The following is a 26,061-nucleotide window of genomic DNA, read 5'->3' as shown; positions in this document are numbered from 1 at the left end:
GAGAATTGGAGGACATTTAAAGGTGAGATTTTGAGGGTGCAGAATCTTTATGTTCCTGTTAGAATAAAAGGAAGGGCCAAAGGTTCAAGAGAGCCGTGCTTTTCAAGGGAGATTAGAAAGTTGGTTCAAGATAAAAGGGGGGCCTATATTGAATACAGGAAGCAAGGTATGGATTAGATGCTTGGAAAATACATGGATTGTCAGAAGAAGCTTAAGAACAAATTATGATAGCAAAAAGAAGGTTTGAGGTGGCTATAGGAAACAGAGTGAAAGTAAATCCGAAGGGTTTTTACAAATATGTAAAAAACAAAAGAGAGCGAGGGTTAAAATTGGTCCATTAGAGAATCAAAGCGGACAAATGTGTGCAGAGCCGAATGAGATGGGGGAGATATTAAATGAGTTCTTCTCTTCTCAGGAAAAAGATATGGAATTGTGTAGGATAAGTGAGGCAAAAGGGGTAATTACGGAAAACATAGGGATTAGGAAAGAGGAGGTGTTGGAACTTTTGAGGCATAAATCTCCGGGTCCTGACGGGATTTTCCCCAGGACCTTGAGGGAAGTCAGGGAGGAAATAGCGGTGGTTCTGACAGTGATTTTTCAACAGTCACTAGAGGGGGTCATGGTGCTGCAGATTTGGCGTGTCAAAAACATGGTTAATCAGTTTAAAAAGGGTTCCAGGTGTAAGCCCAGTAATTATCGCCCAGTAAGTTTGACGTCAGTGGTTGGTAAACTAATGAAAAGTATTCTTAGAGATAATATGTATAAGTATCTAGAGGGGCAGGGACTGATCAGGGACACCCAACATGAGTTTGTGAGGGGAAGATCATGTTTGACAAATCTTATTGACACCTGTTGTGTATAAATCAGTTTTCTCTATCCCAAATTCAAGGCTGAATCATTTCTCCACAACCATACTTCTAGCATGTGTTCATGTTACAATTCCTATTTCAATATGGTGACATACATGGTAAATATTGTACATGGTAAAATGATGTGCAAGGTGCAGAGAACTGCACCAAAGTTGGTGCTCACAGAATCCAAATTTACAGAACTTAATTTGTAGCCAATAGATTTGCAAGGGGTTTTAGACATTATAAATCAAAAGTTGACACAGAGTATAATGTGATCAAATGAGAAAACTGGACACAGTGAAGTATCATATTCAGCTTCCATTAATATTTTATATACTGTTTCAAATTAAGACAAAATGTATTAATGTTTCACAAAAGGTAAACTTTGTTTTATAGAACCAAGCTAGAAGTTTAAGCAGTAAAACTAAAAATAAAATAAACAATCCATGAGAATGTCTCTTAAAATAACCTGTCTTCAACAGAAGACTGTCTTTGAAGCAATCAGGACCCCAGGAAAATACAGATAAATGTATATTGAAGACTTGATTATTATATTCAGAGTCAACGATATATTCCATGACTCCACAGAACACGTATTGAATAATGAATGGCCTGCTCCAAGGATAGAAAGCACCAAAAAGAACAAGGACAAGAGATTTCTGTTGAAATAGAGAATCCTGCTGGGGAGAATAATGGAGATATTGTCTTTTCCATGAGCTGATTAATCTCCTCAGAAACACAGAGATCTGCTTAGAACTAATAGTTAACAGATAGAATGTCAATAGAGTTAATAATACTGCCAAGTAAAAATAACTACTGGATAGATGAATTCAGTATTGATGAATTAATTCAAAGCACCCTTCTGCTTTACACTGGATAATAGATAACTCAACCTGTGCTCATTAGTGAAATGGTTATACATGTCCATAATAATGTATATTGAAATGTCCTGCTTTGACCTAATAGAAAGTGCATGGATTAAACATAGAAGGTGATCAGGCCTTTCTTCTTCTTACAAATGAATGATTGATTGAATATATTTCTTCCTGCTTGAGCCAAGAATGCATGTTTAAGTGATTCTTCAGCTCCAAATATGAGGTTCTACATTCTTAAGATTTTCAGTATTTACTTAATTTTAATTACGCCAAAGATCTCACCTTGCACTTAGAGGACTGTCATGCAAGAAAGAGATTTGATTCTAGGAATACTTTGATTTATCTGAGTAGTTTAATGTTTTGCAGAAGTGTTTGTTACACACAATAGCTAAATCATAGCCTTTGCTATTCAAATTCTCCCAGCATCACACAAACAATAATAGATTTTGAACATCAGAAACTAGTGCAACTAATCTACAACCCCAGAAAACTTTAATGCCATTCATTTCACCAAGTGGTTTGTGAGATCAAGATGGGTTATTGTCCAATCAATTTTTCTTTGAAGTTATATAGAACATTTCAAAGGGGTGGATGAGGTGATTTATATCATTATAAATATGAAAACCATAAACTACCATTCTTTCTTTCACATTCCTTTTCATATATGTCTATCAACATTTCAATGAAAAGATTTACTATCTTAGATTAAACTGAAAAATCCATTTTCTCAGTTTGTCACTATTCAAAATGTTATTATGGTGAAGTATTTCAAAAGTATTCACAAAATAAAACTGTACCTTAAGATTCAAACAGAAGAGCAGAAAAGGATTTGAACACTCATAAATTCAGTTCTAGACATGGAATTGTGTTATACCATTAAGGCAATTCAAACCCAGATTGAAACAGTATAATTGAAGATCTTAGATTGAAACACGAACATCTGCAGATGTAGTGATGAAGTAAAAACACAATGCACGGAAACTCAGCAGGTAAAACAGCATAGTTTATATAGCAAAGAAAATGATGCATAACCAACGTTTCGGGCTTGAGCCTTTCATCAAGGTATGCACACAATGTAGCCAGGTGCCCATACAAAATGGTGGCAAATGGTGTGAAGGGGGAAGAGCAGGCCCACAGGCAAGTGGTAATAGATGGATAAGGAAGGGAGGGACAAGAGATAACAGGGAAAGAAGAGGATAGCTTTGTGAATGGAGAGGGAGAGGGGTGGAGAGCTGGAGGAAAGGAGACAGACAGATAGGGAAGAGAGGAAGAATGAGGCATGATCTAGAGGAAATCAGAGAAGTTTATGTTTCTTTCATTCGATTGGAGAATGCCCAGATAGAATATTAGGTGTTTCTCCTCGAATTTATGGTTGAACTGGTTTGGCAGTACCTTAGGCCATGGATAGGCACGTCAGCATGGAAGTGGGCTACAGAATTAATATGGCTGGCTACTAACAATTCAGCAAAGGTCTCTGATGCTGAAGAACACACAGGCCGCGGGCCTTTGGTAACTCAAGGTGTGGACTTGCTGGCAATTGTGGTCAAGGGATTCACACCAGATGGTGGGCTGCTGTAGACTGGCTCGAGAGCAGCTATAGGGGAAACAGGTATCAGAACCAAGATGTGAAAGAGTGCAAAGCCTGCTGATGGCTTCCTGATTGTGTCAGAGTTTTGCATCCAGAGTTCGGGTTGTCAATAATTTGGACTGAAAGCTGTGTGGTTCCTGATGTCGGGGCAGTGAATGTGAATCCATGGACACTCAGGGAGGATTAACTTTTGCTTCTCTTTCTCTGACTGTAAAAGGCTCAGGCAATTCATGCTGATGGCGAATCTTTGTTTGCCTTAAGGTACACTAAAATAAAGTTTCTGTAATATTATTACATAACAATAAAAGAATCTTGAAAGTTTGTGTAATATTATTACATAACAATAAAACAATCTTGAATGTTGCTTGTGTGCCTGTGCCCCTCCTCCTGCCCTCACCATTTTATTCACGCATCTGCCTCTATTTTGCTCATATCTTGAGAAACGGCTAAGGCCCAAAACGTTGGTTATGTATCAAGTACACTGTTTGACCTGCTGAATTTCTCCATCATTGTGCTTTTAATTGAAGATCTTATGTACATCATAAGCAATTGAACTATTGGAACTATGAACAAACATTGAACCTGAATCCATATAAAGTAATGTTATTTATCTTATTTTCATGGTAGATGACGGGTGAAAAATTGATCACTGCAATGACAAGAATAAAGCGATATTATATTTTGCCTTTGAATCTGCCATGCTCTGGACTTAGTGAGCATGTTCATTGCTTCCATGGGAGCCAGTACCTAATTATTCTTCCTGTCTGTGTCTCATTTCTCAGATATGTTTGACTCTATTGGACTTTCAAAAGATTTGCACACTGTCCCGTCAGAAGCTGGATCAGCGTTGATGTTTTAGACTCAGCATTTTAAATATGTGAGGACTTCTTTCATAATACTGAACGTTTAAGCACCAGGAATATGAGCCATGGAACAGTCAGCTTTAATTCCCAAAGCATTTCTAATTTCAGCTATGGTACCCTTAACATGTGGATCATGACTGCATATTTCACAGAGCGAACCCCCCTTTCCTGACCAATTCTCAGCCTTTCTCTCCTGCCATTCTATTTTATGGCCTCTTGGCTGGTAGCCTATGCTCCTCCCCTGCCTTTATTATTCAGGAACTTTCTTGCTCATACCATGAAGGGCTCTGGCTCAGAACATTGGTTATACTTTTATATCTTTGGCCTCTGTGGACACTGCAGGACCTGCTGAGTTTCTCCATCATTTTTGTGTATTTATTACAATCACAGCAACTGCAGACTTTCTTCTTTCAACCTAGAAGCAGTTTGTTTATCGTTTTTTTTGTTAAACACCTCTGATGTTAAAAAAGAGCACTTTCTTTGTAAGAACCAAGGCTACTGCAGCAAATCCAAAGAGAAAAATTAAATAATGAGGATTATAACAATAACTTTTTTATTCCTTTGTGTCTTTTAGGAAACGTGAATTTCAACAAACCCACTACATTGTCAAGAAGATTAGACACATAAATAACAGCAAACCAGATAAGTGGAAACACACACACACACACACACTTACACACACACACACACACACACACACACGCACACACACACACACACACACATCTGTATGTCTGTGTGTGAATATTTCAGTGATTCACAAATATTTTTTTTAAATGACCTCAATTTGCGAACAAATTCTTCACCTTTCTGAACATTTAATTGTTAGCCAAAAGACACAAATACTAAAGCAGAAGCAAATACATCAGTAAGATGTAAATTCACTATTAAAGGAAAATGTTAAGTATCAGAAGCAGTAAAATAGAGAAAGAGACAATGAGATAATGAGATAAAGAGACTGATGCTCTGCACAATCGGGTGAGTTACTTTGATTTTTGGCTCACCAAGGCTAGTGCTGGCAAGTGTAATTTTCCCACTGTGATGTATAGCTGCCAGACCACTAGGGAGATGAGGAAGACATAAAGACATTACTTCAGCAAGGAGATCTGATGGATGCTCAGGTACAATGGAGTGAGGAAAAAAATGAATGAATGGGCACATAGCCTGTAGGAAAAAAAGGGAAAAGCTACAGCTTTCTCTCCTATCTAGATACTGATTTGTGAAGCAGAATGTGGGGATATTGATTGATTTGCTTGAGTTGCTTCATCTGAACATATATAACAAAAAGAAACCTTATAGCACGCAGAAAAGTTATACTTAATAAACTTACCACTGTTTTAGATGATGAGATAGTTTGTTTACTACAAAATGAAGGATTTTTTGATAAATATGCACAAATTAGATATAATTGGTTTATATTATTGCTTATGAGCTATGTCCCTAATTTCAACTCCCTTTACTGATTAAAATAAGACAACTTTTTTTGTTCCCATGGCCTAATGTAACTTTAAATTTTTCAGCAGATAAGACATTGACATGAATGTAACAAGGCACATGACATCCAAATAAGTGAGGGAGCAGTGAAGGCAGGCCTTCACACTCAATAGGTTGGGAGCTAGAATGTAAGCCAAAAACAAGCTGAGCAAGTCATACTTTAAATCCTATTTTAGGTTTCCTGGTGTCCCTGGATAGCCAAGAATACTCCTCTTACCTCACAAGGAAGCTTGGGACGTGGCCCACTTGAATACCTTGCATCCTCTCTTACTACTTACAGTACAGCATGAAAATATAAACAAATCCTGCTTTTGCTCCCACAGAGCTGATGGTAGATTTGCAAAGGTTCAGGTAAGAATCAGAGATTTTAAACTCCGATAGCCTTTAACATCTAGTTGTTTGTTGCACACTTTTCTAACACACTCATCCACTTACTAGAGTCTTCCTTTACATAGTCAGGTCAGGATAAATTTGCCATTGTTTTAAAAATAAATTGATTCACAGCAACACATTAACAAAATTTATCCAGCCAATTAATTTTTCAAATAACACATCACTGCATCATATGTATTACTGGCTTACAGCATTTCTTATTTAGTTGCTAAGGGAGCATCAACCCTTCCTACAATGGAACAATGTAGACAATGGAGAATAAAACTTCCAATGAAGTGTGCTTGAATAGAAAATGGAAATTTATATTATTATGGCATTTTACCATCATGTTGTTGTTATGCTGTACATTATATGTAGATTTCTATCTTTTAAAAAAAATCTATGTGTATTTGCTCTTTAAGATGATGCATATTTCTAAGCTGTCCCATTACCTCAGGTGTGACATTGAGGAAAGCAGCCAATGTTTACAACAAGCTGAGCAGTGAGATCACATAATAAATCAAATCCAAGGCCAAAACCACTACAGTTTACAAGGAAAAAAGGCCTGAAATGCATCTTATCTGTGTTAACACAAAATTAACTTCATTTTTGATCCAGCATTTTGGATTACTTCCTGCTGGGATCCTACAGCTGTCAAGAAGACAAATGCTTATACCTAATGTAATTAATCCAAATCTATTGGTCTACCGATATTAAAAATATACATTTAAAATCAAGTAAATCAATAAACCTGAGTTACATTCACACTGCATTGAAGAATGGTGTATGTTGAAGTTTCCCATTTGTTCTCTGGATTATCTCCACTTCTGTTGGAAGAGATGTGGAGGATTACAGTGAGGGAGAAAAGTGTGAGGGTAAAGACGATGCATTGCTGAACAGCAGTCTGTGTTGAGATTAAATAGGTTGTGTGAGCACTGCTGTGAGAAGAATTCAGACACAAAGTTCACAGACTGTACAACAGGCTTTAATCAGCTTAAACTTATCCACACAAATCACTGCATCATCTCTGAACCTTCCTGGCTCCATGTGCCTGGCTGACTACCAAACGGGGCCAGCTTGAGTTTTTAACTTGAGCCAGTGACTGACAGTGGGCAGATGGAGCCAACCGCCTAGGTTGCATACCTGAGGATATAGTGCTCTACCCTGTAGTAAGCTGGTAGGTGAGCAGACAGTGTAGTGGTTGTATAACCACATTCACCCCTTTCTTAAAATGAGTCCTGGGTGTGGAGTGTGTGGTGGGGATATGGTTCTCAGTACCGAGTACTCTGAAAGCATGTTTACAAGTTCAGGTGGTCCAGCGGTTCTCTTTGCCTCTGGGACTGTTGCAGGGTAAGCTCCTGGTCAATGGTCAGTGGGGGCAGGACTGCCTGAGGGTCGGCTGGTCGAGGTGGCCAGCAGCACAGGTGGGATGGTCCAAGGCAGAATGGAGTCGGTATATGCTCTCCAGGATGGATATTGCTGGTTCAAACTCCGTGCAGTCTCGGATTGCCTGAAGTGCGTACGGGCCCAGCTTAGTGCATAGATTTGCATAAAGTTTGCAATGAACGCATGACTGCACCAAACATTTGCCTTATGCTACAAAGTTATCGTATTGCTATCCTGTAGCCACTCATCATCTTTTTTAGTTCAAGAAAAGTAAATCATTGTTTAGGGAGAAGACATAGTTCTGAGGCACAGTTCATTTGGATAAACACAAAATTTTAAAAAAAAATGTCTGGCATGTTAAGCAACCATAATGTCAATCTACAAGAATTATCCAAAATGGTATCTGTTAACATCAAGATTTCACAAACCTACAATCTGATGATAATTTGTTTGTAATTGACAAATAAGGAGTTCACTGTTGAACGTTATCAATTTTCATTTGCAAAATCTTCCTTTCCAAAGTTTTATTGTGTCTTTGCATAGTTTGTGTTCTAAAAACTGGAAGAATCAAAAAAGACTTCAAGTCAACAGTGATGCCTTCCATAAGTGAACAACCAACTTAAGTTTTGCACATGGCAACCTCACATGGGGGGGGGGGGGTGGAGTAGAGGGGATGGCAGAGATAATGATTAAAGTGGATAGATTAATGCAACAAAGTGACACAAGTACTTTCAAAAATTAAAAAAATAATATTTTATTTAACAAGGGGCAGCACAGTCAGTGTAGTGGTTAGTGCAACACTGTTAGCACTGGCGACTCGAGTTCGAAACCGGTGCCATCTGTAAGTAAGGACTTCGTACATTCTCTCTGTCTGTGTGGGTTTCCTCCGGGTGTTTGGTTTCCTTCAAAACAGGTGAATTGGGTGGCATGGGCCCAATGGCCTGAAGGGCCTGTTATGTGCTGCAAGTCTAAATTTAAAATAGGACAGAGGCAGATCTATATTATGTTACAGTTATGCTTGATTGGTATGTTTCCCTTTTAAAACACTGTGCTTATTTCAAATGTAAGATTTGATACATGCCGGGTATATTTGATGTGGCAATAGGAAAGCAGCCATTCTTTACATCATGAGTCTGTATAATAAATCACAGGTACAAAGGTTAATCTGTCTCAGTTTATATTCATCATCAACATTGTTGCTCAATAATGCTTAAGATGTAAGTGGAACCTTTGACACCACAAAGCCTACAAAACCTACACAAATACAGTCAGCAGCAATAGCAGATGGTGAACGAACTAAATGTAAAGGCTTAGCACTTCCCAGAGACCAGTGTCAGAAGTGGACATGATGGGATAATTCAGAAAGTGACTTGCAGCTGATTGTTAATTGCATATCTTCATTATTTTTTTAAAGAGGAAAGAAACATTGACAAAAGCAGTGGTTCACATTTGTATATCTAACGTAGATAAAGGTAGGACAGGGGCCTTTCACTATGAATTTATGGAGCTAGATAGCAGTTTGAAAAGCAAAATTCTCAATTTTATCTCTGATTTACGTCATGGTCTAGATGCTCACAAGTATAGGATGAGGAGGATAGGACAGATTAACATGTTGTGGTAGAGATGGTATAAGAGAGAGTGATAAATTAAACAAGCCAGAAAGGTTGCAACCAGAAATTGTTTAACTTACTAGTGCGCATATTGGCCATGCTGTTGGAGAAAGTTTAAACAAATTTGACAGTGTAATGTGTCCAAGAGTAGGACAATAAAGAGTGAAGAAGAGCCATGTATAAAAGGAAAATTAAATCAGCCCAGTAGGCAGAATTTAGATAGGTTTGATAAGGTACATGAGAAGAATGCAAGGCATGATTGCATCTAGTTTAATGCAAATAGTCTGACCAGTCAGGCAGAAGTACATATCAGAGTACGATGTTCTTGCTCACACTGTGATGTAATTGAAGGGTAACAACATACCAGAGTGTGGAAACTTGAGGGGTGGAGAATGGAGAATGGAAACTACAATATAATTCAAAGTTACATTAGTGCAGCAAAGAGGTAGCTTCTAAAAATGAGGCCACATATCTGATGATAAAATGGGGGCAATCATTTTGTTGGGTTATACTGCAGAACACTTAACAGTCAGCAGGAGAAGTAGGAACAGATATATGGGCAAAATAAAAAAAAGTAGTGCATACAGTGAAGTGCATCATTTTAATGATCACTAATGGAAGCCTTTGTGTTTGTCTAGGGAGCAGACTTCAGAGAAGAGGGAAGCTAATCACAAGTTGGCATAGACCTCAGAGGTGCCAAGAAACAGGTGGAGGTTGGTATGGTAGGGCAATGATGCGAGGAGTGAAATCTGCTGAACTGATATGACTTTACCTTCAGATATTTCCAACATTTTATTCTCATTTTACAGATGAAACAAAACCATTTTTCATCCTGATTCTTTCATTCTATTAACTTTATAAATAGAGGTAATTTGCTACAAAATCATAAAACTCAAGTTGTTGTCTGTCAGGTAATTATGTCCAATGTTACAATTCAGCTTTCGAATGTAAGAGAAAATACCTGAAAATGTTTTCTGTCACATATGTGCATGGCCTATAGTGTTCAATATTAAACCAGCTTCAAGTAGATTCCAATATCACCCATATTTATCTTTCACTAAAGTGCTAGAAATTTGAAATTTGGTTTACTGATAATTAATTAATAATGCCTGAGAAATATAATCCTATCACAGATATCACAGGATCAGGTCAAGTATATTAGAGTGTCCAGATGAGCTACAAGTCATGTTCAATTGACCAAGTGATGTTACTTAGTAGTTTTATTGGTTGATAACTACATGGGTGGTAATCATTAACCACTGTTTTTTCACATGACAGCAAATATGCTTATATTGTCCAAAGTTAATTTAATTTAGTGAATCAAGCCCTGAAAGATACTAAGATATACATAAACAACTCTGCTCACAGCGCTTATTGTTAAATGGCAGTGCAATCATTGGAGTTTCTTTATTAGGGGCTTTCTAAAGACATACAAATATGTGAGTCGACCATTCAGCCCTTCAAGCTTCCACTGCCATTCAATAAGTAAGTGGCACATTTGTACCTTAGTTTTATCTTGACATTTGTTCGAAAGTTCTTTATAATTTTACGTGACAAACAATGATCTCAATCTTGTTCCCGAATATTTATGTTGAAACTAATTGAATACTTATGCGTTCTTGTTTGATATTCCTTTGAGGAAAAAAGAAGTGGCATTCATGCAACTTGTCATTATGACTTAACCTTCTAGGAGCTGCTGTCATTCTGATGAACTTTCATCACATCCCAAAAAAGCCATTAACAGTACCTGAGATGAAGTAGCAAAATGAACACCAGAATGCTCATGGGATCAGTGTCAATTCTTTTTGACAAAAGCCACTCTTTCTATGTCATCCAACCCATTCAAAGTTAATAATCTTTGCAATGTTTTAAAAGATACAGAAGCATAGTGATTAATTACCTAATTGGCACCAGGAGGTCAAATGTTCAAATCCCACTACAGCAGCTGGAGAATTGAAATGAATGTAATTAAATAAATCTGGGCTAAACAGATGGCATCAGTAACAGTAACCATCATAGTGTAATATTATCATAAAATCTCATCTGTTTCACTGATGCTATTCAAGGGAGAAATCTGCCATCCTTAACTTGGCTTCCTGTTCTTTACCTCTTAACTGCTTCATCAGCTCATAGATAAATATGGACGCTAGGATTGCCAGTAATCTCAACATCCCATGAATATAATAAAAAGTTCGTATTAAAGGTCAAACTTGAGCAGATGGCAATTTTCACTACCTTCTACATCTAAAAGGGTCAATAAAATATTATTGTCTGAGAAAAAGCTCACACTGTGGGAGAGATAGCACGCTGCGGTCACTCAATGTCCATGTTTTAAAATAATCATATTTATGCTCTATCATTGAGGTAGTGGTTCAAGATATACAATGTAACCACAATCACATGATATTCTGAACAGCCAAGAATGTAAAGTAACTCTTAATAGTTATTTACACAAAGAAAAACAATCTATTGGTTGGATTCCTGATTCAGAGAAACAAGAAAATTCATTGAATTAGTGATGATGAAGAATTCCCTGGAAACCCCTTTGAAAATTCTACGAGTGTACAGCCACAATTTTATTTCCTGTCATTTCTCCAGAGGTTCTGGCAGAGCTGGATTTGTGGTGAGAGAACAATGATTGAAGGAAAGAGAATCTAAAGGAATGCAACAGAATTAAATCTTCACTCACACTGTGGGTTACACAAAGGCAGCTACAGATAAGGGCATATGAATTTTCTCTGTGAGGTATCTGCTGGAAAATGAGATATATAGGGGGTCTGTATTGATTTAATGTCTGTTTGCAACTGTCCTTGATGTGCAGTCGTCATTGGTGATGTTCCAGTTAGTTTATCAATAACTATGAATAAAATCTATTGAATTATATTGTAGCATGTCATTAAAAATAAGCATTCACTAGCAGGTGTTTTAAGTCATTTTTGAAAAGGTTTTAATATCTGGTCAAAATGTAAAAATGCTCTTGGACAATACCAAGAAACAGCTGCAGGCTCTATGCAGGAGTTGGCAAGCTCTGGAAATTCCCTCAGCCATTCATTTTTGGGCAATAATCCACAAATTGGAGATACTACAACAGAAGAAATATAACTGCAATATATTCCCAGGTTTATTACATTGAAACAAATATGTTTTTTTTACATAATTTTAATGTTACACAATGGATTTGAATGTTGTTGCTTTGTAAATAGAGAAATTTCAGAATGTTATTTTATTCAAATAACTTGCTCAGGAACTTAGAAATAGGAGTAGACTATTAAGCCTAAAGCTTAAAGCTTGACATATACGTTGATAATTTATCTGATTCCATATATTCAAAAACTGATTAAGAGTAAAAGGAAAAAGTTTATTCTGATATAAAAGTGATTTTGCTGAAATTTTCCCGTGTACCTATCTCATCATTTATCCTATTCCATAATTCAATTAAATGCCTCAAAACAGGTGGATAATTATTAATGATTAACAACTTGTATTTCCATTTATAGATAAATTGTGTCATATTCTTCTCACTAATATTAGTTAACTTGATATTGGCCCATATTAACAGATTATCCAAATCAAACATTCTATGAATAAACCACAATTGTGCAGCTTTATAATAATATTGAAAATTCGGGAATTGTAGATCTCCCATTTCATATTTCCAAGTTAAATTTTTGAAAAGATACCCTAACCATTTTGCCTTTCCACAAAAATTTCCTAATTATAGAATTCAAATCTTTAAAACAAAAATGAGGGACTTCACAAGGAACAAATTGGAAAAGATACTAAATTCTAGGAAAAATATTCATCTTAATAAATTTAACACTACCTATTAATGTTATAGGTAAGTTTTTCCATCTATTTGTCATCTTTTTTATGAAATAAAGGTAAATAATTTAACTTATATAACTGATCGAAATCATTATCAATTTTAATACCTAAATATTTAATTTGATCTAACCATTTAAATTGAGCAATTTTCTTACATTGAGTTTAGTCACCAATAATTAATGGCATAATCTCACTTTTAGCTCAATTTATTTTATAACCTGGTATTTGTCCATATTGTTTCAATCTCTCATAGAAGGAATTTTCTGGTTCTGTTAAATAAATTAAAACATCATCAGCAATCAAATCAATCTTATATTCTTCAGAATTAACTCTAATACCCTTAATATTACCAATTGTGCTAAAGGTCCAATAGCTGATACAAACAGTGCCAGGGACTAAGGGCATCATGTCATGTAGATCTCTTTAATAAAAATGACAATGATACTTGGCCATTTGTCAACACTCTGCAGAAGGATTTTTATATAAAGATTTAATCCAACTAATAAAGACTGGTTCAAACCTAAATTTCTCCAGTACTTTAAATAAATAAAAAAATTCCATTCTAGCTTATCAAGTGCCTTTTTGACATCTAACGATAAGACCATTGGTAAGTTGCATTTCTTCTGAACATTGATAATTTATCAAAATCAGTCTGGCATCCTTCAATTGAATCAATATCCTTGACCACTTTGGGAAGAAAGCACGAGATTTAAAGAAAGTGCTTTGTGATTTTACAAAATTCTTAATTGAATATTATGCCCTATTTCTTCAGTAGAAAATGCATATTCTCTCATAGATCCCACCCCCCCCCAACAACCTTTAACCTCTAATTTTAAATTCTATAGGTTGAATATATGAGATGTTGAGGAGTCGTTTGAAAGGAGTGGCACAGATATATGAAATTCCCCTTGTTCCATGCTGGTACAATTTTTTCTTTCTTGCATTTGTGAGTCACAAGATTTCAGTAAATTTGAAAGACTAGATAATTTGCATGAATTTCCACTGAACAATTTGGAATCAAGAAAACAAATGGTTGCTTTCATTCCTTTGTTACACTCCACAGATGGACCAGCATTGTTGAGATTTCCTGGATATGGCCTATGGTCAGTGAGCTCCATGCCAACATTGATCTTTGTGCCTGTAATTGTTCAAAAAACAAGGTTATTCCAGCAAGGATATAAACAAAATAGAGAGAGTGCAGAGAAGGTTCTCGAGAATGTTGACAGGATGTCAGGGTTTGAGTTACAGAGAAAAGTTGAGCAGCCTGGGGCTTTTTTCTCTGGAGTATAGAAGATTGAGGGGGGATTTGATGGAGGCGTTCAAGATTTTAAAAGGGACAGAGAGAGTCAACGTGGTTAGGCTTTTTCAATTAAGAGTGGGGGATATTCAAACCGGAGGCCATGGTTTGAGATTGCAGGGGAAAATTATAAGGGGAACATGAGCGGAAATTTCTTCACGCAAAGGGTGGTTGAGATGTGGAATAAGCTTCTGGCAGAGGTGGTTGAAGCAAGAACGTTTTTTACATTTAAGGAAAGACTGGATAATTACATGGAGGGGAGAGGATTGGAGTGGTATGGACCAGGTGCTGGTCAATGGGACTAGGAGGGTGGGGATTTGTTCCGGCATGGACTAGTAGGGCCAAACTGGCCTGTTCTGTGCTGTATATGGTTATAAGGAAGGGGTAATTTCACATGGCAAAGTCCTTTAAATAATATTTTAAAAGTGTAAACCATATAAAAGAAAGCAAAAGGTTCCATTCTTATTTGAAAATGGCAAACAAAAATGATAGAGAGAACAAATCATAGATCAATGCAATGATTATTTACATTTATGTCAAGCTTTATTGGAGCATAATGGAACATAGTTACTTCAAATAAAGCAGGAGAGCCTTCTTTAGTGTTGTGGCCAATATTCATTGCAAAACCAGATTATCTAGTTATTATGATATTTTTCTGGATGTGATTTTGCTACAATTTCCAGATTTTCATATTTACAACAGTTTAAACAATGATTTAATTGGCTATGAAATGCTTTGGGACATCCCGTGGATTTAAGAGGTCCTGTATAAATGCAATCATTTCTTTTTACAGCATTGTACCTTATCAGATAATCTATTCCAGGTTACAAGTGTGTCTGTTTGTGTGTTCATAAGTTTTCAAAGCCTATGTGATTTATGCACAGGTAGCAAGACAAAGTATTTTTACACACAAAACATAATTCCTGTCAACAGTGTAAATAGGACAATTTAAACTATTCAATTCTCGAGCTACCATTTCTTCCCATGTACAGGAATTTATGTCTTGCCAGCATTTTGTTAGCATGGCTTTACCAAATACAGGTACTATTTTTTTTCCAGAATTTCACCTCGAACCAAATGTGAATTTGCAGGGCAGAAATTTAAACAATCCATGCTCAATTTTTCTTTATTCCTATATTTATCTATTAGTCTAACATAACTGTAGTATCATTTTTTTTTAAATTCCTTCAGCCTTTTAATTCATTAGTTTTACTTAGGAATGGCTTTTGGCCTCTGCCACACATTTGGTCATCAATGAACGGATCTTTCCATCCTTCATGATTATAGCTGTTTCCACTCAGTGGTTGTGCTTTCAACTCTTCAAGCCTTACTCAGTGAAATCTCTTTTCTGAACCATCCACACTCCTCTCAGATACATTTTAAGACATTCATTAAAACCTTTCTGCTGTAAGGACTACATGATGGGTTATTTTGTTTGCTGATTTTGAGTCATATAGTTGTAAAACATAGAAATGGACCCTCAAACCCATTACATCCATTCCCACCTTTTTACCCATCTACAACAATCTCATTTACCAACATTAAATCAATATTCTTTTATACATTGTCTATTCAAGTGTCTGCCTGAATGACTTATAAATGTAATGATTGCATCTGATTCAATCAACACCTCTGGCCACTCATTACAGACTGTGTAAGACATTCTCCTCAAATCCTTTTTCAAATGGATTCCTCTTACCTTAAGCCTATGCCTCTTGTTTTTGATGCCTCTCCAATGAGAGAAAAAAATATTCTGATTATCTGCATATTTGCCTCTTACATATTTCTCTATAAAGACATCCCTCATCCACCTTTACTCCAGGAAATTCAAAAACAGCCTTGCCAACCTTTCCCTATAACGAAACTCCTCCATGCTATTAAATCTTCTCTGCATCCTCTCCAGCAAAACCACATCTCTCCTTTCGTAGGGTGACCAGAAATGCACAGAATATTTCAAGTGTGATCAAACCAGTGTATTATAAAGTTGTAACATAGCTCAGCAACTCTCATATTTCATACTTTAACCTCTGAAAGCAAACATGGCTTATGAACTATGGACTTGAACTGCAAGTCTGCAAACATTCCTTCATCCCCAAGTATTTACTGTATATGTCCTACCCCATTAAATGTCCAAAATGCATTATCTAACATTTAATATGTTTGAATTCCATCTGCCAAAGCACCACACAACCTTCCTTCTGAACTGTATCATGCTCTATGCTTTGAAATCTTCCCTCACTATCCACATCCATGTCCAGCTAGTTAATAAATAATGCAGGCCACAAAGGTTCCAGATCCGATCCCTGCTGTGAAAATGCCACATTTCATATCTCTAATCATCTTCCCTCAAAATCTTCCTTGAATCCCTCCAATAACTTTCTGCCCCATCACAATACTGTAAAGCCCTTAATAAAATTGATGAAGTCAGTTCATCTGTGATCTTATTAGATTTTATGGGTATAGATTGTAAATCTGGTTTTTGTGCTGCGCTGAAGTAGCAGCAAGAAAGCACAGAACTCAAAAGACTGTACGACAACGTTTATTCCAGTAAAAGTCTAAACATCACTTCAAGCCTTGGTGGCTTCCTGTATGATCAGCTCAGGTTTATATTCAGGTTAGCTGATTGCCAGCCAGCCAGGTGAAGTCAGCCCCTTAGGTGGTCTTCCTACAGGTACAGGGATTGTCCCCTGCAGTAGGCTGGTGGTAATATCACCACATTCACCCCCTTCTTAAAATTGTCCTGGAGGGGAGGGGGTGTTGAATGGTGTTGGGTGGTATTTGCAAATTCAGGCCTTTCGGCAGCTGTCGGGGTCTCTGGGACTGTCACAGGGTGGGCTCCTGGTCAAATGTCTGTGAGACCATGATTGCCTGAGGGTTTCCTGGGTCCAGTGTAGGGCGTCAGTGTGGGCAGCGTGGTATCTATCTGCAGGTCAGTCCACGGTGTGGGGGGGGGGGGGTTGGCCAGGTGGGTGTGGTCTGCCAGGAGTGGGGTTTTCTGGAGGGGTGTAAGGAGGGTGTCAGCAACCAGATCCTGGGTGGACCAAGGGTACCCTTTGTTGGGAGGTTGGGCTGGGTGGTCATGATGCTGGAGGAGTGGGGCCCCAGCTGGTACCAGATCTCTGGTCGAGTCGGTGACCTCACAGCCACTGGGGTACCTGACATAGGCATAGTTCTGGTTTGCGTGAGGGAGGAGCACCTGCTCGACCAGCGGGTTGGACTTGTGGGCCCGCACATATTTGCGGAGAAGCACTGATCTCGGAGATGTGAGCCAAGCTGGGAGGGAGATACCAGTTGCTGTTTTCCTGGGGAACGAAAAAAGGCGCGCATGAGGTATCTGATTAGTAGCCGTGCACAAGCGTGACCTAATGGCATGGAGTCCCTCGGGGAGGGTTTCTTGCCAGTAGTCAACGGACCAGCCTTCTGACCGCAGGGCCAGGAGGACTGCCTTCCTGATCACCCCATTTTCACGCTCCACCTGCCCGTTGCCCATCAGGTTGTAGCTAGTCGTGAGACTAGCCACAATGCCTCATGCTACCAGGTACAAACACAGCTCCTCCCTCATGAAGCTGGACCCCCAGTCGCAATGGATGAATGTAGAGTATCTGAACATGGTGAAGATCTGCGTTAGAGCCCTGATAAAGGTAGCTGTGGAGGTGTCAGGGTAAGGGATGGTGAAGGGAAAATGGGAATACTCGTCTATGACTGTGAGGATGTAGACTTTCTTGTTTGTAGAAGGTAGGGTGCCCTTGAGGTTGATGCTAAGCCATTCGAAGGGCCGTGTGGCCTTGACAACATGGGCATGGGGTGGGCGGAAGAACCTCAGTTTGGATTCTGCATAGACCCTGCGTGAGTTGGTCATGGTCCAGACTACTTGAACAGTGAAGGGGAGGTTCTGGGACTTAATGAAATGGTACAGGCGCATGACGCCTGTGACAAAGTGTATCATGTAGTGCCTGAGGTTGGTCAAACTGCACAGTGATGCATCGGGGGAGTTGTTGAACTTCCCTGGTCTGTACTGGATGTCATAGCTGAACATGGCCATTTCAACTCTCCAGCACAAGATCTTATAATTCTTGATCTTGCCCTTATGGGTGGTGCTGAACATGAAAGCCACTGCGTGGGGTCAGTGGGGAGGGTGAACCTCCTGCCTGCCAGGTAGTGGCGCCAGACTGCTTCCATGATCACCTGGGCCTCCTTTTCAATGATGGAGTGCCCAAGCTCAGAACCGTGAAAGAGCCTGGAGAAGAAGACTACAGGTCGGCCCCTTTAGATGAGGGTGGCCACGAGAGAAACATCAGAGGCATTGCACTCCACCTGGAATGGGGTGTCCTCATTCACGGCATGCATCATGGGATCAGTGATGTCCTGCCTGATGTGAGCAAAAGCTGCTTGCACCTTGGGGAGGCAGGGAAAAGGCTTGGGCCAATAGGTGGACCTTATCCAAAACACAGGGGACCCACTGGGAGTAATTGGAGAAAATCCCAAGACACCTGCAGAGGGCCTTTAGCGTGTAGGGAAGGGGCAGTTCTGTTAGTGGACACATGCATTCTGGGTCAGGATCAATGACACCATGATCCATGATGTACCTTAGGATGGCGAAGTGGGTGGTGCTGAACATGCACTTCTCTTCGTTGTAAGTGTGGTTCAGCTCCTCGGCCGTCCGAAGAAATCCCTCCAAGTTGTCATGGTGGTCCTGCTGGTCATGGCTGCAGATAGTTAGGTTAGTGACATTGTCTAAGTACAGGAAGGTTGCTTTCAGGTTGTGCTGGTCTACGATGCGGTCCATCTACCACTGAAAACAGAGCCCCACTAATGACCCCAAATGGGACCCGGCGGAACTGGCATAGGCACCTGTCTGCCTCGAAGGCGGTATATGGTTTATCCCGAGCATGGATAGGGAGCTGGTGGTAGGCCAACTTTAGGTCAGTTGTCGAGAAGACTTTATAGCAGGCTATCTCATTGACCATGTCGCCTATTCAGGGTAGGGGGCAAGCATTCAGTTGGGTGTATTGGTTTATGGTCTGGCTATCATCGATGACCATTTTCAGTTTACTACCCTCTTTTACCATTAGGACTTGGGCTTTCCAGGGATTGGTGCTGAGCTCTGTGATACCTTCTGCCAAAAACTGCCCCACTTCTGCCTTAATGAAGGCTCTGTCGGCCACGCAATAGCGCCTGCTCTGGGCAGCTATGGGCTTGCAATCTAACATAAGGTCATTTGAGGAGAGCAGGAGGGATTACCTTTAGTGTGGAGGCCACAGGTAGATTGGGGGAAGTCGCTGGGCTGTGTGCTGTGGATTGTGAGCGGGTGGAGGGGGCTGGAAGCTTTGGTGGTGACACTGGAAGTCCAGCTCTAAGAGGACTGGGGCACAGAGTTGGGGCATGACTAGGAGTCTGAACCTGTGGTATGTTCCCCACCCCCCCCCCCACTGTCAATTCCACTGAGCAGTACCCAAGGGCAGTGATGGAGTGGTCCTGGGCAGTGAAGGCGTTGGAAATGTTTGTGGGATAGATTTTGAGTTTTAGTGTCTGAGCTATGTTCGTATGCATGAAGCTCTCAGCACTAACACTATCGAACAGGCATTTTGTAACCTTCCCATTGACAGTGATGTCCATCATTGAGCCCTGAGTCCATGGAGAATGTCCCTTTTTAAGGTGGACCATCTCGGGGTCCGAGTCGCTGCTCCCCAATGGATGAGGCAAACAGAAGCCAACAGCTTCTTTCTGGGCCATGGGGTGCATTGGGTGGGTGATTGGGTATGTGCCCATGTTGACCATGTTGCCCCGTTGATGTGGTGCTTGCATTGAGGCAGTCTGGGCCCGGCTGCCCTTAGATGGCGGCGCCCAGTGGACACACGTGGTGTTGGTGCAGTCGGCCAACCTGACCGGCAGCAAAATGGGAGGTGACGTCATCTGAGCGGGCAGAAGTCATCCAGCGGAAGATGCCGGTGCCCGTGGTAAGCACATGGCAGCGTTGCAGGTCGGTGGCTGGGAAATAATTGACATCGGCAGAGAGGGCAAACGTGGCAGGGTGAGTAATGGCGTTGCCCAGTCCCTGCACATGGCAGCATTCAGGAGGGCTCCCAGCTTGTGGTGGAGGGCCCCAGCACTCCCAATGGGCCTGGAAAGGCACACCTTAGTTAAGTGGCCTTTCTTCCTGCATCGGGAACAATGTGAGTTCCTCATTGGGAAGCCTTTGTGGGATTATTTGTCTGATCCATACTGGGACCTGCATTACTTACAAGGGGTGAACTGTGCCGATGGCTGCAATCCCTGGAAAGCCCCAGTCCCCTCCTCACAGGGCCCTTCGGTGACAGCAGTTGTTTGCATCTGTCAGACCAGAGGTTGGGGGAGTCGGGCATCGAAGACCACCAGAGGACCACTCTGCATGATGAGCTGCAGCCTCCAAGGAGAAAACCATCTCCATTGGCTTGATAAGTGAGGGGATGTTTTCCTCCAGCAGTTTCTGCTGGGCCCTTGCTTGCAGGCATCCCGGATCAGTTGCTCCACTCCCCCTCTGGTCACCCCAGTCTCGGTCAGGCATGGGCGGGCCATCTCACCTGGCTGCTGGACCCTGATGCTGAGCAGGTACTGGGCATAGACCATGTTTGTCAGGGGCTTTTATATGCTCTCCAGGACAACTATCGCAGGTTCGTAGTCTGTGTAGACCTTGATGGCCTAGAAAGCTCATGGGCCCAGCTTAATGAAGACCACCATGAGCCATTTCTGGTTGGTGTTGATCACCTCAGCCTGTTTTAGGATGATCGCCTTGATATCATGTTTCCAGATCACAAAGCATGCGTGGGCATCTGGGTGTTGGGGGGTCGATCTCCAGGCTCCTAATCATCAGAAACTTCTCTATGGTCTCTCTTTAAATTTTTACTGGAATAAATTGTGGTGCACTGATGTTGTTTGTAATCTATATAAATGATCTGGATAATAATGTGGTGAATTGGATCAATGTGTGCAGATGACACAAAGTTTGGAGATGTAGAGGATAGGGATGAAGGCTTACAAAGCTTTCAAAGGAATTTGGAGCGCTGGAAAATTGGGTTGCAAATTTTAAGATGGAATTTAATGCAAACAAGTATGAGGTGTTGCAAAAGGACAAATCAAGGGAGGACATACACGGTAAATGGTGGGGCACTAATGAGTGTTGTAGAACAGAAGGCCTGAGAATATATTGGCCTTCATAAATCAAAGAATTGTGCATGGGATGCTCTGGTAAAGTTGTACAAAACAGTGATGAGACTAAATTTTGAAGTTTGTGTGCAATTTTGGTCACTTAACTCCAGGAAATACATCAATAGATTGAAAAAAAAAGTGCAAAGAAGAGTTATTGGGATGTTTCCAGGATTTAAAGAACCGAGTTACAGGATAAGGCTAAACAGGAGGGGTAAGGAGGGCTATGGATGGGGTGCAGATCAGTGGGACTAGGGAGAATGATAGTTTGGCACAGACTGGAAGAGCTGGAGGGCCTGTTTCTCTGCAGTAATTTTCTATCATATTCTATGGTATTTTCTGGCTGAATGGCCTACTTCTGTTCATAATTAGTATGTTTGCATGTAAAATTGCACACATAATCCTTGTAACTGTGTTCAGAATAAAGTATTCCTCCTTATCCCACTGAACCTGTCTGCAGGTAGCCATGATTTTTAACATTCCTTCTTCAAATTATATCTTCCACCACCAGCTGAATTCAACCATATTCAGTTGCATTCCTGTTATCCATTCTTAAAAAAATGTATCACAAAGAACTCTGTCTTTTCTTGCTGCTGTGTTTCTACTTCTAGCTCCTTCCTTATATTTCTCATGACATGCAGGTCTTTTCATTCTCAGAACACAGAAATGCTGAAGGAACTCAACCAGTCTCACAGTATTCATTCTCAACCCAAGTATTCATTGATAAGCTGTCACTCACATGTCCTGAATTCCCACTCAATAAAGCATTTCCTTCGGCAATTTCTCTTCCATTTGGTACTGCTTTTCTCCTCTCATCCCAATGCTAACATATTTGGTGCGATGTACACCCCACAGGGGGACAAAAAAGAAAGCCTGAAGAATAACACTCCAGTCTGCTATTGAACAAAGACTCAACAAAATAGTTTGATTTCTATGTGAATAATTTGCACAAGAACCAACAGTAATGTTGTTGTAAAGTAACCAGTTTACCTTTAAAGCATCATTTAAACTTAACATCTATCTGTACAGTAGTTAAATGCAGCAGAATGATGAATTTAACACTTAATCTAATCACTATATCTCCTGAAGAATTCCTTCATGAACAAGATATTTATCAAAATTTTAATCTTTATGAATTCTAAAATGTAGTTTTAAAAATTCTGACAATCCATCTTTCAGCCAAGTCAGTTTTTTTAACAGCTGAAAGAATCATGAATTATTATGATTCTTTGAATATATTTGTAAGAAAGTAAAAGATCCTAAAGCTTGTTTTACTGTCTCCAAAATGAAAAAAAAAGATAAGAGCAAAATAATTCCCTAATGACTATAATACTGTCTTTTATATTCTTTTAATGTGATCAGTTGAGCTAACAGATGCATTTTTAGCTGCTGAAAGGACTTCCCAAGTTATTTGCTGCTCTGTGCTGTACAGATGATTGCCATGGTAACATAGGTACTGGAGAATATAAAGTAGTGATTCTGATTTCAGGTTTTGAGTTCTAGTTGCACTTCAGTCTTGTGCTCATCTCTAGACACCCTGTTCAGAGGGTGGGTTGAGTAGAGGGAAACAGAACAGATGGGAAACCTCAATGCAAGATTTGGCTGAGTCGGTCATTCATAGATCTGAACAGCATGTAATCATGAGCTTTTATCCTGACTGATTGCCCCTCTTTCAAGATTATGTACAGGACTAGTGAATGCATTGTGCATGTCAGAATCAATGTTTTTAGTTTTGCTTCTTTGTTGTGGAAATAATTTTGATTTAGACTGCTCAAATCTTCAGATAAAAAGATATTTGTAAAGAGCCAACTAACATTAAAAAAAGAGAAAAGATTGCTCAAGTAGTATGGAAAGATAATAAGTAGTCTCTTCATTTAATTAGTAATTAGTAGACTCTCTGAACACCCAACTAAAATGGACAAGGGTTACTAAGGATGAAGCTTGCAGTTTACCATTGTGGTGGCTTGGAGCTTTTAATGTCCCTTAGATCTTGATGTTATCCCATCATCTGAGGTAGGAAATGATCGGGAATGCAAGGGAGGTCATGGCAATATCAGGTTTCCATTATAGACCTACCGCTCACATATAATACCACCATAAAATATCTAATAGCTGATGTTAGTCACATATCATGTTCCACCTGCCCTAAACACATTTATTTTCATAGTGTGTGTGTGTGTGTCCACCACCAGTTTTTAACATTCAGTAGCAAATTGTGACAGAGATGGTATTTCTCATTTGCAAATGTAAAGATGAGATTTAGCAAATAAAAAAAAAAACACATGTGCTCACACTTGCTGAACTGAAAGGCTTATAGAGGTACATTTCCTTCCTCAGTTTACTGGGAAACTTTGTTGAAATTATTCCCAACCTTTCCTTTACCTGATTCCAACTTCAAATTCGACTTCATTGAATCCATATACTTTAATGTTGCAGCTGTGAATTGGGCCTTTAAATAGTTGAAATGAAAGGATGTCATCCAATTTCACCTTGCCTGATCTCGTGGAAACAGGATAATAATGAGACCTCTGTGTGGAAATTCAACACTCCAATCCTGTGTTTTTGTCACTCATTTTGTCCTCTTTCCATTCAGAGCCCATTCTCTCATAGATCTTACTCTTTAACATGGTGTAATAGGTACTCTAGCTTGAAAAGATGCAGTTCGATGCTTCTGTTAGAATTCTAATCATGCTTCAATTATTGCACTAATTTGTAATCGACAGTAATTTTGAAATACAATTGAATGAAGTAAAATGAGTTTAACTCCAGCTTTTTGGGTAAATTGTATCTTTTAGAAGAATTCAGATATTCGAGTTTTCAAAAGAAGTGATGAAAAGTTGATGAATTTCTGTATAGATTTTACTATTTATAATCCTCATAATTTCCATTCAATCGCCACATAATGAATTATTTGAAGTTATTCATTAATTCACAATTTTGGGTGTACTGTTGTCTTGCTTCTGCTGAAATCTTAGATGATCAATCTTTTGCTTTTATCCATCCCTTTTCAGATGCCATTATTTATCACAAAACTCCATTCAGCCACACAATCTGCTGTTATGACAGGGAACAATCCAAACGTATCCAACTGAGAGAATTGCATGCCAATGACAAGCAGTCCTGGGGATGAACTCACAAACTGCTGATTAAGAGACAAATCCTCATTCATGTGAGGTATTATATATTACTATATTCTTTGCAATATTTTACAAGTAGTAATATCTGTATTGCATTGATTGCCCTTCTTTTAATTACTGCATTATTATGAATTAATTGGCTCCTTTTACACACTAAAAACTGAATTCTCCTCAAAACACATGTGTGCACCTAGTTCTAAAAGTTGATGCCGAACTCATTTGGAAATGTACTGTTTGATTAGTTGAAACTTAGAGGGAATTAGATGAAACTTTCAATTTTTTGTTAAGTACTTTTCTCCTGATACCAATGTCATGCTTCATGTGCTGAATTTGATTATTTATATAGAGGAATGAAGCAATGGAGAGGTAAAAAAATTATATATAATGAATAACAATTATAACGAACAGGCCTGGTTCATTCTATTTAATCAAATGTTATCCATTTTTTAGCTTTCACTATGATATTTTGGAGATTAAAAGGAAATGCATGCTGTGTACTGCATGTAAAAGGAACACAGTATCAGTGTTAGGGTAAAAACAAATATAAAAATGTCCAATTGAATGACTAATATGTGCATAATTTTGCATATTTAAAATTGAGAATAATGTTCTGTAGATTATACACATGCACCTCAAGTAGGTTCTATAAATGCAAAATACTTGTTTTGGCAACTTTTATTATTTTCAAATTAGATCCAGCTGTGTTTGCACATACCTATCAAAATATTTGATATAAAGCTTTGTAGAATATTACTCCTGCTCTTTCATATGGAGTGATGAGTTACTACCTATGGTGACGTATTCCTGTGGAGAATTAGAATTGATTTTTCTGTGGAATACAGCCAAGGGGGAAATAAATATATTAAAATTAATTGTGTTCCAAATGCAGCAATGAAGTTTGGAAATATTTTCCATATTAATTCTTGCAAATGAACAGAAATACAGATTTAATTGACTAAATCTTATTTTTAAGTAGTTTGGAATTTTCCCTGATAACCTTACAGCCTCTCTAACTCATAGTTCTGCGTAAAGACCCTTACTACAATACACTTCTAACATAAATGTTGTCCATTTAACCTAATACTTTGACACAGCAAGGGCAGTCTGAAACTGAGCATCTGAGGCATACTTCATAATATTCAAAAATTTATTTCAAAGGCAGTTGTTTTGCTTTTTATTAAGTGGTTAGATATTCACTGTAATATGATTATAACAATTTGAAGTTAATAAATGTTGCCAAAAATTACAGATTGGTCGAAGCATCAGGTTCAGTGGATTTGCAATTCACATGGCAGACATGCATACTGTTAATTAATTGTCTGTCGGACCTATCGGGGAGTGGATTTTGGTGAGATTAGATGTTCAGAGGCCATTAACTAGAATCCTTGAAAGCATTTCTGTCCTTCTTTATCAAAGGAGGTTTGCAGTGATCTTTCAAGAACTAAAGACTGAGGAGATTATTGAAAATGTTTTGAATTCTCACATTGACCCTAGATAAATCTTTTTTGTTTCTATTGGTTCCACAAAGGGAAATTTCCTGTATCATCTGGAAAGACACTTTATCCTTCCAGACAGTCATTG

Source organism: Narcine bancroftii, chromosome 7 (assembly GCF_036971445.1).
Source record: "Narcine bancroftii isolate sNarBan1 chromosome 7, sNarBan1.hap1, whole genome shotgun sequence".
Taxonomy (NCBI): domain Eukaryota; kingdom Metazoa; phylum Chordata; class Chondrichthyes; order Torpediniformes; family Narcinidae; genus Narcine; species Narcine bancroftii.
This window is presented reverse-complemented; position numbering follows the sequence as displayed.